We start from the raw sequence: 10,974 nt of genomic DNA, 5'->3' as shown, positions 1-10,974 counted from the left end.
ACTTTCCTGTGTTTAAATGAGGGTGTCAGTCGTGATGTCCATGCGTGTGAAAGAAATCCACTCTCGTCTGCTACTGACACCCTCATTTTAACACATGAAAGCAGTCAGGAGGGGTGCCTGGGTGGCTCAGTTGGTTAAGTGTCTGACTCTTGGGTTTGGCTCAGGTCATGAGATCGAGCCCTGTGTCAGGCTCCACACTCGATGTGGAATCCACTTGAAATTCTTTATTCCCACCTCCTTTCCCTACCCCACTGCTTCTCCCGCTACTTGCATTCTCTCTCTCTCTCTTTCTGTCTCTCTAAAATAAATAGTCTTTAAAATAAAAAAGGAAAGCAGTCAAAAATCACTAAACAATGTTTTCCCTAATGCATGAAGGTGGGACAACAAACTGATCAGAAGCACTAACCCCAAGGGAAGTAGAGTTTTTTAGGAAAAAGAATAGAACTTTGAATATATATATTTTTTGGTCATTGCTTCAGAGAATTGTAATAGAGTATCACATACGTAAAACAAGAGCAGGGTATTTCTGAAGGTATGTATCTGAAAAATAAATGAATAAAAGAACATCCAAAAGTTCTCAAAAATTAAATACAGACACATTTTGGTGAAATTTTTGACATTCACAGATAAAGAGAAAACTCTTACACGCTGGTAAGGTTATATATAGCTAGAAAGAACCATATATTCAAGTTCTCCTTTGCGAGGCAAGATGCCAGAAAAGTAGGAACCGAGAATACAGTCTTAAAGGAGGATTGTGACCTGAATCTTGCTTAGATTTAGCCATACTGATGGTCACGGATGCAGGTTAAATGAAGACAGCCTTCACACACAAGAGGGCTCAGTGAGTAAAGTGGATCCAAACTGGATTGTCCTGAAAATACAACTACTGAAATGTGTAATCCAAATAATGGAAAATAAATCTAGAAAAGAGAACCATGTGATGCGCAACCATCTCATTTCATACAAGATCCTGTAATGGAAACCCCATAATGCCAAATAGATGTGTATTTTAAATTTATATTTTATATTTACGTACTCTACTTATTATAATTAATTTGTATATGTTTGAGTTGTATATTTGCTCTTTCCAGTTAATATATTAATAAGCTTATTAATATAGCTAATGTTTATGGTAAATATAGTTGACATTACAATACTTACGTTTAATAAAAATGCAGGCATATTTATGAAAGCATCAGGACAACTTACACATTGATTAAACAGGATTCTTTAGTTCTTTTTTTTTTTAATTTTTTATTTATTTATTATAGTCACAGAGAGAGAGAGAGGCAGAGACACAGGCAGAGGGAGAAGCAGGCTCCATGCACTGGGAGCCCGACGTGGGATTCGATCCCGGGTCTCCAGGATCGCGCCCTGGGCCAAAGGCAGGCGCTAAACCGCTGCGCCACCCAGGGATCCCAGGATTCTTTAGTTCTAAGAGACAGAAACATGACTTGAACTAGTCAAGAAAAATGAGTCTTTGTGGGAGTTTTTTGGCTCACATAACTGGGAATTCCAAGAGATGAATCCTCTTTATGGTCACGGCTGAGTCCCGGTACCCAATTACTGTCTTAGGACTGTGTTTTTCTCCCTTTTGTAGACAAACGCTCTCCGTGTGCTAATCCAAATGATTGCCATTCCTCCAGGACACCCCCATGCCACTGACTCCAGCCCAGTGAGACCACCTTCCCCAGGAGCTCTGGTGGGAAGGTCCAGAGGACAGGCCTTGATTTGTCTAGCCTAGGACACACACACTTCTTCTTGAGCCCTCCCATTGGGTGCACGGTTTAAATTGGCTAGATTTTGGTTCATCTCATGCCAACTCCTCATGGCCAGGGGTAGGTAGGGGCAGTTGTCAGATTCACCCAGATGTTGAGAAATAGGTTAGCCATAGGAAGACAGGATTCATTTGGCACCAACGGGGAGGGGGACAGAGCTGGAGACCCAAAAGCAGCATCTGTTGCCTGTGTCTGTCTTAGCAGAACAGTGATTGCGACACAGCCCTGCCTTACCGTGGTGGACGTGGAAATTTTCTCTGCTCAATTCTCTGGGCACGTCAGGATTCTAAGATTAGGCTCTAGAGAAATAGGGGTCGATTGATACTGAGAATATGTTACTTGAGTCTTAAGAGAATCCAGGTCTCTTTTAGATTCATAGGTACTTCCGAGTTCTTCGTTATCCTGCCTTCTTGAAGAAAAGTGTGTGTGAATGTGTGCGTGCGTGTGTGTGTGTGTGTGTGTAATAATGCCCTAGAGTGAGCTGGCCGTAGTATTGTCCGCATCCTGCAGTATCTTTGCGAGGCCTGGGTCTGTGGGGCTTTTGGACACGAATGCTAACTTCAATGTTAAATAATGTCCATCCAACTAAGGAAGGTGTCCTCTCGAAGAGGAATGAATGCCTGCCTGCACTTTGGAGCAAACTACCTACGGGATTAATGAGAGGAAAAGAAAGGAGGCAGGACTAGGGCCACCAGTCAGACCACGTGACACAGGGTCTCCTCCACCCCCAGCCTCTCCCCTGTCCTCCCCCTGAACATTTGCACACGCGGGCCCACACAGGGACACGAGCCCACGCAGCACATGAGACACCCTAGCGCCCAACCACCTCCAGCAGAACCTGGCATTTCCTGTTCAGCCTCGGATGTCCGTGCTTCTGCACACTCATTTATCCTTCTGTCTTCCACCTGCCCACACCATGCTTGCTTCGAGACCCTGTTCGCTGGTCGCTTCCGCGTGCCCTCCAGCCAGAAGGAGCCACCCCATTTCTGTCCTCCTGCGACATTCTCCGTGTGCTCCCGCCTCTTGAACGACGGACTCGTATTGTGGGTGTCGGTGGGTTTCACCAGGGGGGAGGCATTTCCCTGGGAAGGCTTTCCAAGGAAATCCACTCCCAGGGGTCATGTCTCTGCATGTTTGTTCTTACAAGTGAGGCGCCTGAGAACTCACTAGGGGCAGCCCTAATGCCAGCATCCCCCGGACTGCACCTGTGGGAATGCCTTTCTCCCGCTTCTCAGAAGCTGGGCATAGCACGCAGCCATCGGGAATCCCCCCTGGGTGCAGTTCCCTGGGGTGTGCAGACCTATTCCCGACGCCTGGCAAAAGGACAAAGGGAATTCTCGGTGGAGGGATAAGCAGGTAAGAAGTCAAAGGACTCGGCAGCGGATCCTTTTGAACATCAGCTGATTTCCAAGTCTCCTTTCCACCCAAACTGACAAAGAATCTACTGGAGTCATTGGATCATAGTTCATTAAGCATACATTTTGTGACACATCAAGCTTATCTATATATAGAGCTAGATAGCAGAGGAGAAGTTTAAAAGCTTAATTGACCTCTACTTATGTGAACAAGGCGGCTGTCCGGTGCTTCATATCAGTAAGAATGAAAAATAGGAGCTGCCACTTAGGCCAAACCTTCCCTTGTGCTCACGATAAATAATCCAGTCATTTTAAAGGAATTAATTGAAACAAGCCTCATCTACCTCACGGTGAGGTGCACTTTTGATGAAGTTTTATGCTTCTGTGTAATAAGTGTCAAAATTTCTAAAATATTTATGCGGTTTCTCTTGACTGTTCACTTTTCATTCTCACAGCGATGACCACCCAGCGTAGGAAAAGAATTTTAATGCTGCCCTGCTACAGTGAGAGGAAATAAAAATTAAATTTTAATTTATATATGTATTTTATACAAAGAAATCTGCATAAATAAAAACACTCTCAAGTGTGGAGTAGTTCAATTAGGATGAGAGGCTGTGGGGTCGTGGAACAGAAATTAGTTCAAGAAAAATGAGACACTCTAAAACACTGCCTGTTAGATTTTTTTTTTTTTTTTTTAATTCATGAGAGACAGAGAGAGAGAGAGGCAGAGACGCGGGAGAGGGAGAAGCAGGCTCCATGCGGGGAGCCCGATGCGGGACTCGATCCCAGGACCCCCTGAGCCCAAGGCAGATGCTCAGCCGCTGAGCCCCCAGGGCCCCAAGACTGCCTGTTAAAGAAGAATTTGCTCACCGCTTTTTACATGGAGACTTCTGGGCATCAAAATACTGTCACATCGGATGCCTTTGATTACATTTAAAAATGACTACATTCTTGTGGCACCTGGGTGGCGCAGTCAGCTCTGAATTGTCTGACTCTATTCAGCTCGGGTCATGACCTCAGGGTCGTGAGATCGAGCCCCACGTTGAGGGCTCTGCTGTTCTCTCTGCCTGTCCCCAACTCCTCTCCCACTCATGCTCTCTCTCTCTCTCTCTAAAAAAAAAAAAAAAAAAAAAATTAGTTTTTGTTTTTTTAATTTTAAATATTAATATGTACAATGCAGTAGAAATTATATCCGTTGCAACCCATTGAATTCATGATGAAATTTTCAGGTGTTCATTAAAAATGTCAGGGGTTCAGAGTGGTTCAAAACTATTGGGGGATGTATATGGACAGAAATTATTGATATGCCCCTATCGGTTTGCCCCACTGGTCCGGGAGCACTTTGCCAGTCGCTCCCTTATTTTTCCCTTTATTCCCAGTACCTAGAACATAGGGAACCAAAAGCAGGTGGATACGAAGGGTGACCATCATTTATGGGCTGTGAATGGCAGGGTCGGAAACCTCAGGCTACAGCATGAGATGGGGAAGACTCATTTCTTTAAAAAAAAAAAAAAAAGATTTTATTTATTTATTCATGAGACACACAGAGAGAGAGGCAGAGACACAGGCAGAGGGAGAAGCAGGCTCCCTGCGGGGAGCCCGACGTGGGACTCGATCCCAGGACCCCAGGGACACGCTCTGAGCTGAAGGGAGATGCTCAACCACTGAGCCCCCCAGGTACCCCGGAAGACTCCTTTCCATGAGACATTCTCTCGGGTCCTGTGAAAGCAGTGGGAGTGACCCTTGAGAAATCTCCCCTGGTAATGACCGACAGCCGAGCAATATCCTAGCAATATCGAGAGCTTTCATTTGCATTTAATAAAATCATTCAAAAACGAATCTATTACAAAAGTCCTTGGAAGATCCTTACACTTCTTGTTTGAAATCTTCTTCGGTGACTTTGGAAGAGACAAACCCCGTGAAACTGGAATTGAACGGAGCCTGATGGTGTTCACCTTGAGGAATGGGGGGGCACCTTAGGTTAGTGCTTCCTTCTTTATGTCTTGGCTACAGAAATTTCCTGAAGCTCTCATTTAGATTGAATGGCTCTTGAACCATGAGATGATAAAATTCGGGTGGAAAAATCCTGCAATGATAACTTTTTGGCTCAAAAAGGCTGTTCATGCCTTAAGAGAAAAGCAAACTTTCCAACGGATTAATTCGCTCAAAAATCCTGATATCAGGATCCCTAGATGGCTCAGTGATTGAGCATCTGCCTTCCACTCAGGTCATGATCCCGGAGTCCCAGGATCAAGTCCTGCATCGGGCCCCTGCATGGAGCCTGCTTCTCCCTCTGCCTGCATCTCTGCCTCTCTTTGTGTGTCTCTCATGAATGAATGAATGAATGAATGAATGAATGAATAAATAAATAAATAAATAATAAAATAAAAATTAAATTAAATTAAATTAAATTAAATTAAAAAATAAAAACATGAGCTACACTTTCAGGGCGTACGGAAGGTGGCAGGAGGGACGTGGACAATGCTGCATTGCTGTTCTGCTTCCTAATTAGTCTCCAGTGAACTGTGCGAAGCAGCTTTGCACCGTGCACCTGACTTGCGATTCCGAGGACTGTAGTATTGGGAATCTAGCGGGGATCTCAGAGCCGAGCAGGACCCCCGCGCTCATTTTACAGAAAGAGGAGAGGCTGTGCCCAGTTCCGGGGCAGAGCTTGGACCTGCATGTGAGATTCGGGCTCTGAATCCAGCCCTTTCTGTGCTGCCTCCAGGCTTCGGGCTGGGGTCCCCGGGCCCCTGGCTTCACGGAATCAGGGGCAAGCGAGGGACGTAAGGGGCTCCCAGAAGGATCTAGAGGGCCCCAGCCTCCTGCCGACCAAAGCAGGTCCGAGCTCTTAGGTTTGGGGCTCCTGTGTGTCAGGTAAAAAAAAAAAAAAAAAAAACAAGTCTCGTGCACCATTATCTTACTCAGAAATTGTCCAAACCCGTTCCAGCTCTCGGGGTTAAAGGCAGGAACCAGGCCAGCAGAGGGAGGACGTGAAGTCGGCGCAGGGCCAGGAGGTGGGGATGTCTGACTCCAAGCAGAGGTTGTCAGACTGACCCCGGCGGCTACAGACAGACGTGAGAACCACACTAAGCCAGGCTGGAGCCTCGTGGGAACGTCCCCTTCTACCTCCAAATCTGTGCGGCCCTTGACAGCTCCCCCAGAAGTGTGTCAGGAAGGTGCCCGCACGAGTCTGAGTCCTTGGTGCGCGGCTGTCTCGCCGGCCTGTCCCGGGGCTGGTGCGCACATCCCTGCGGCCCTTCTGGCCTCCTGTCCTGGCCGACGCGTCCCCACCACCTGCTGCGGGTGGCAGGGCTCCCATTCCTTCTCCCCGGGGCGTCGATGTGCTTGTCCTCCCGAGGCCTGCGTGATCACCCTCCTGAGAGTGGGGCCACGGCCACCTGCTCCTGCCCCTGCAAGTGCTGCGTGGGCCGGGCGGGGTGGGGGTGGGGGGAGGTGGGCTCGGAACACCTGCCCCGGGGGGCTCAAGGATGCAGTTGCTGAGGCCCCGGGAAGGCCACCTGTGGGAAGGGGAAGGCTCATGTGGGCAAGAGGGGGAGCTGGTAGCTGCAGACTTTCCCATACGTCGCTGAAGTGGCTTCGCACGTACACACTCAATATAGACTTCTCACACCTCATCAACCTCGGTTTGCAGTTGGCTTAATTTAGAGCAGTGACTTTTAACTTCCCCCCACCTCAAAACTTCTGAAGGATCCGAAGTCAGCCCAGACTGGCATTCTGGGTCTCATAACCGGGAAAAAAGGGGGTGGGGCAGGCTTGGGGTCCCCTGTCCTCGGCCAGGGGTGCCTTCGGAGTTTCCAGGGCATGCGTGCACCCGCAGAACCTCGGAGCTGCACGCGGTCCTGAAGGCCCCGTGAGGGGCCGGTTGAGAGGTGGGCTTCGGGGAGCAGGGGCTCTGCTCCCGCTTCACCTTCCAGCGGTGATGGCTGCGGTGGGAAGGGGGGCCTGGGGCTGGACTGAGCACCTGTCTGGTGCCTGCTGTGCGCTCACCTGCTTCTGAGCAGCCACCCGCGGGGCCCTGTGCAGGCACACCTGGGGTTGGCATTAGCATACGGCTGCCGGTCCTCCTGTCTGTCCCCTCCTAAGCTGGGTGTCACCAGATTGCCCGGACTCTTGGGCCGGAAATGTGTGTCCCACTTCCCATCACAGGGCCTTTCCAGGCTGGCACACGCCCCCCAGCCACCCAGCAGTGGAGACACACCGGGGCCTTGCGCTGCGGGTGGGCATCACAGTGCGGCCCCCGCCGCAGTCCTGCGGTGGCCCCTGAGACCACCTCCCAGATGGAACTGAGACAGAGGGCTCCAGACCCCCGCCCTGGCTGCCGTTCAGCTGCTCTGCAGGGATTTGAACACAGGTCTCGGTGACCCGAAACCCTGATGCTCGTTCACTGCGGCCTATACCGTATAGAAGAAAGAGTGTGAATTTAATTGACCTACTTGTTCAGCGACAGTGACAAAAAGAAAGGCAGGAAACAAGGGTCTGGCCTGGCCATCTGGGCCGCCGTTGGTGGCTGCGCAGAGGAGCCCCTCCGAGTGGGGTCCCCGGCATGACCGCGCGGGGCAGAGTCACCGGCTGGGTGGGCAGGGCGGCCGTCGAGGTGTGACCGCTGGTCAGCAAAGCCCTGGCAGGAAGGGTCTGGTCGTATTAATCCCGGGCCAGTGTTTCTTCGTGTTTACCCTCATTAAGAGCCGCGCAACAAAAGCCAGGAAGGACGCGGCAGGAAGGCGGGTATCGCTGAAAGCATTCACTGCGTCCGGACACATTGCCTTGTGCATTCGAGCTTCTCCGAACAATTCCTCCTTTGTGCTCCCGTCTTTACTTACGAGCTCTGTTGTGAAATGTCTTCTTCTTTTTTTTTTTTTTAATTTTTGTTCTTTTGTTTATTTTATTGTTGGGGATCTCGAATAAGCCAGCCCCTGAAGGAACGTTCCCCTTGGCGCTCTTTTGGGTTCGCTAATTCTACGTTGCCAGTCGGCTGTCCGGTTAAAGCCCTGGTGACGTTGGGGACGGGGATGCACTTGACTCTCCGTGTGTGATTATGTGCAGGGAGCCCATGGACGTGTTCACGTGAGGCACCCAGCAGCTGTGTGCTGGAGGAAATGATTTTAAAATAAAATACCAAAAAAATAAAAATAAAAATAAATAAAAATACTAAATGCATGGATTAATTAATAAATAAAACAAAATACACTGAAACTGCAACACCGCATAGTCCTTCCTCCCTTCCACAGTCCGTATCTCACCAGGCAGGGCTGAGATACTGCAGTTTCAAATCTGCATCCACATTAAATTAAAAGAAAACAACCCTGCTACGGAGCCCGTCTGGAGTCGCGCACGCCTGTGTTCTCCAGGCTCCGGGAGCTCCGTGACCCCAGAGAACCTGGGAGCTTGCTCTACTCATAGACTTAATGCATCTTTGAAGAGCTTGCTTGGTAGGTGTGCCAGATGGCTCCACGCTCCCACCACTAGTGTTTCACTTTGGTGGAAGTCTGGCTCTGACCGTTGCAAACCTCTGCATCTCATTCTTTCTGCTGCAGGAACATAGTGCTCAGAGGGCAGAGAACCTCCACCAAAGACACTTCTGTGCTGGTTCTTTCTCATTTTTCTTATCCCTCCAAGATCACCTCTTCTTTGGGCCAGATCTGCCTGTCTCTCATGTCAAAATGAAGAGAGGAAGAGAGCAAATAAAAGAAATAAAATAAAAGTGAAGGCGGTGCCAGACAAAGCGTGCTGTTAAGACTTTTAGGCCAGATTTCAGATGTTCGTGTGGAACATTCTCAGTCTGTTTCTATTTGGAAATGATTTAAAAAAAAAAAAAAGAACTCATTTTATTTATTTTTTTATAAATTTATTTTTTATTCGTGTTCAATTTGCCAACATACAGAATAACATCCAGTGCTCATCTCATCAAGTACCCCCCTCAGTGCCCGTCACCTAGTCTCCCCCACCCCCTGCCCACCTCCCCTTCCACCCACCCCCCCAGTTGGTTTCCCAGAGAAAACTCATTTTAAAACATCTTCAGTGAAACCCGGGGTCAGCTGGAAAGCCTTCACCGTTGTCGTTCACCAGTGTCACTAGTCCGAATTTTTAAATGTGCTTGCCCATAGTCCTGAGAATCTAAGAGGCTGATCCATAATGTGATTTTTGAGGGAAAGTTCTGCTCTGACCACATATATGGCTACGGCTTCCTCCAAGTTAAAATGTTTCTGGAGGGAGCTGGTGGGTCAGAACGGGTCTTGCTTAACTCCTAGCACCCGAATTCCAGCTTCCAGGTGAGTCAGGCAGGTTGACCTTGCTCTTGCTCAGCAGGGTAGGAATGTGCCATGCCGGCTGACTTGTCCTTGCATCTTGTCCAGTGAGCCTGCCCTCGGGGCCCAGCAGTCCCTGTGGCACGGACAGGGTCCTGCCCGCGCTGTCCGAGGCCGAGGAGACGGTGTCTGTCAGCAGCTGTTTCGCATCAGAAGATACAACCGAAGACTCCGGAGTGGTGAGCTCCCCCTCGGACATCATCTCCCTGGATTCCCAACACGACAGCATGAAATCCAAAGATAAGTGGGCCACAGACCAGGAGGACAGCAGTGACCAGGACCTGGCTGGAACCCCGGAACTGGGTCCCCACAAGAGCCCCACGTGGGAGTGGAGCAGCTCTGGGAACTGGCATCCCAGGTGAGTCTCGGGACAGCTGGAGAGGGGGAGCCCCTCCGAGGCTCAGGGAGGAAGGTCTTTTGTTCACGGTGACCCAACCAAGGCACGCCGGGTGCCCTCCAGAGCTGCCGCTCCTGATTTAGGGGCTCATTATCCATGCCCCTGTCTTCGTTCTCTTTCTAGACACGCAGATGTTTATAGGTAATACCTGAGATTGGCTTGTTTTTCCCGTTATGTAAATAGCATTATATGCTCAGTGTCCTTCTCACTCAACATCATATTTTTTAAGATCAATCCATGATGATATATGTCTTATGAGTTCATTTATTTTTCTACTTTTTAATTAATGGGCACTTAGGTCATTCTGGTTTTCCACACCACTGGAAACAATGAGGAAGTTGGGCCTATGTCTCAGTTTTCACATAGAGAGCTTCTTAGAAGAGAAATTCAGGAAAATTCATCCTCAGCCACAGACTATTGACCAATTGGTCTCCAAAATGATTGGCTTACAGCCCCTCCAGTGGGCTCTAACGGGCTGCCACTCCACACCAGCTTCAACACCTGTGATCAGTACACCTGTTCATTGCGCCTCGTACAGGTGTCTGATGACACTTCAGTGCTTCTTATTTTTTTTATTTTTCAAAGATTTTATTTATTTATCCATGAGAGACACAGAGAAAGAGAGAGGCAGAGACACAGGCAGAGGGAGAAGCAGGCTCCCTGCAGGGAGCCCGATGCAGGACTCGATCTCAGGACCCCAGGGTCACACCCTGAGCTGAAAGGCAGACGCTCAACCCCTGGGCCTCCCAGGTGCCCCTTCATGTGCTTTTTAAATTACAGTTTCCTGATTAGTAAGAATGAGCATTTTGCCATATGTTTATTAGCGCTTTGATTTTTTTCTTGCAGGAGTTGCCTTTCCACAGACTGCCCTTTTCTTAATTTTTTTTTACATTTTTTATTTTGAGAGAGAGATTGAGAGTGTGCCCTGGAGTGGGGAGAGGGGTAGAGGGGTGGAGAGTGGATCACTCTCAGAGCCACACTCAGGGCTTGATCCCATGACCCTGAGATCATGATCTGTGCCAATATCAAAAGTCAGATGCTCAATGGGTTGAGGCACCCAGGCACCCCCATAGACTGCCCTTTGAAAAATAAACAACTGGAATTTTATTTTTTTT

Source organism: Canis lupus, chromosome 18 (assembly GCF_003254725.2).
Source record: "Canis lupus dingo isolate Sandy chromosome 18, ASM325472v2, whole genome shotgun sequence".
Classification (NCBI taxonomy): domain Eukaryota; kingdom Metazoa; phylum Chordata; class Mammalia; order Carnivora; family Canidae; genus Canis; species Canis lupus.
Note: the sequence above shows the minus strand (reverse complement) of the source record.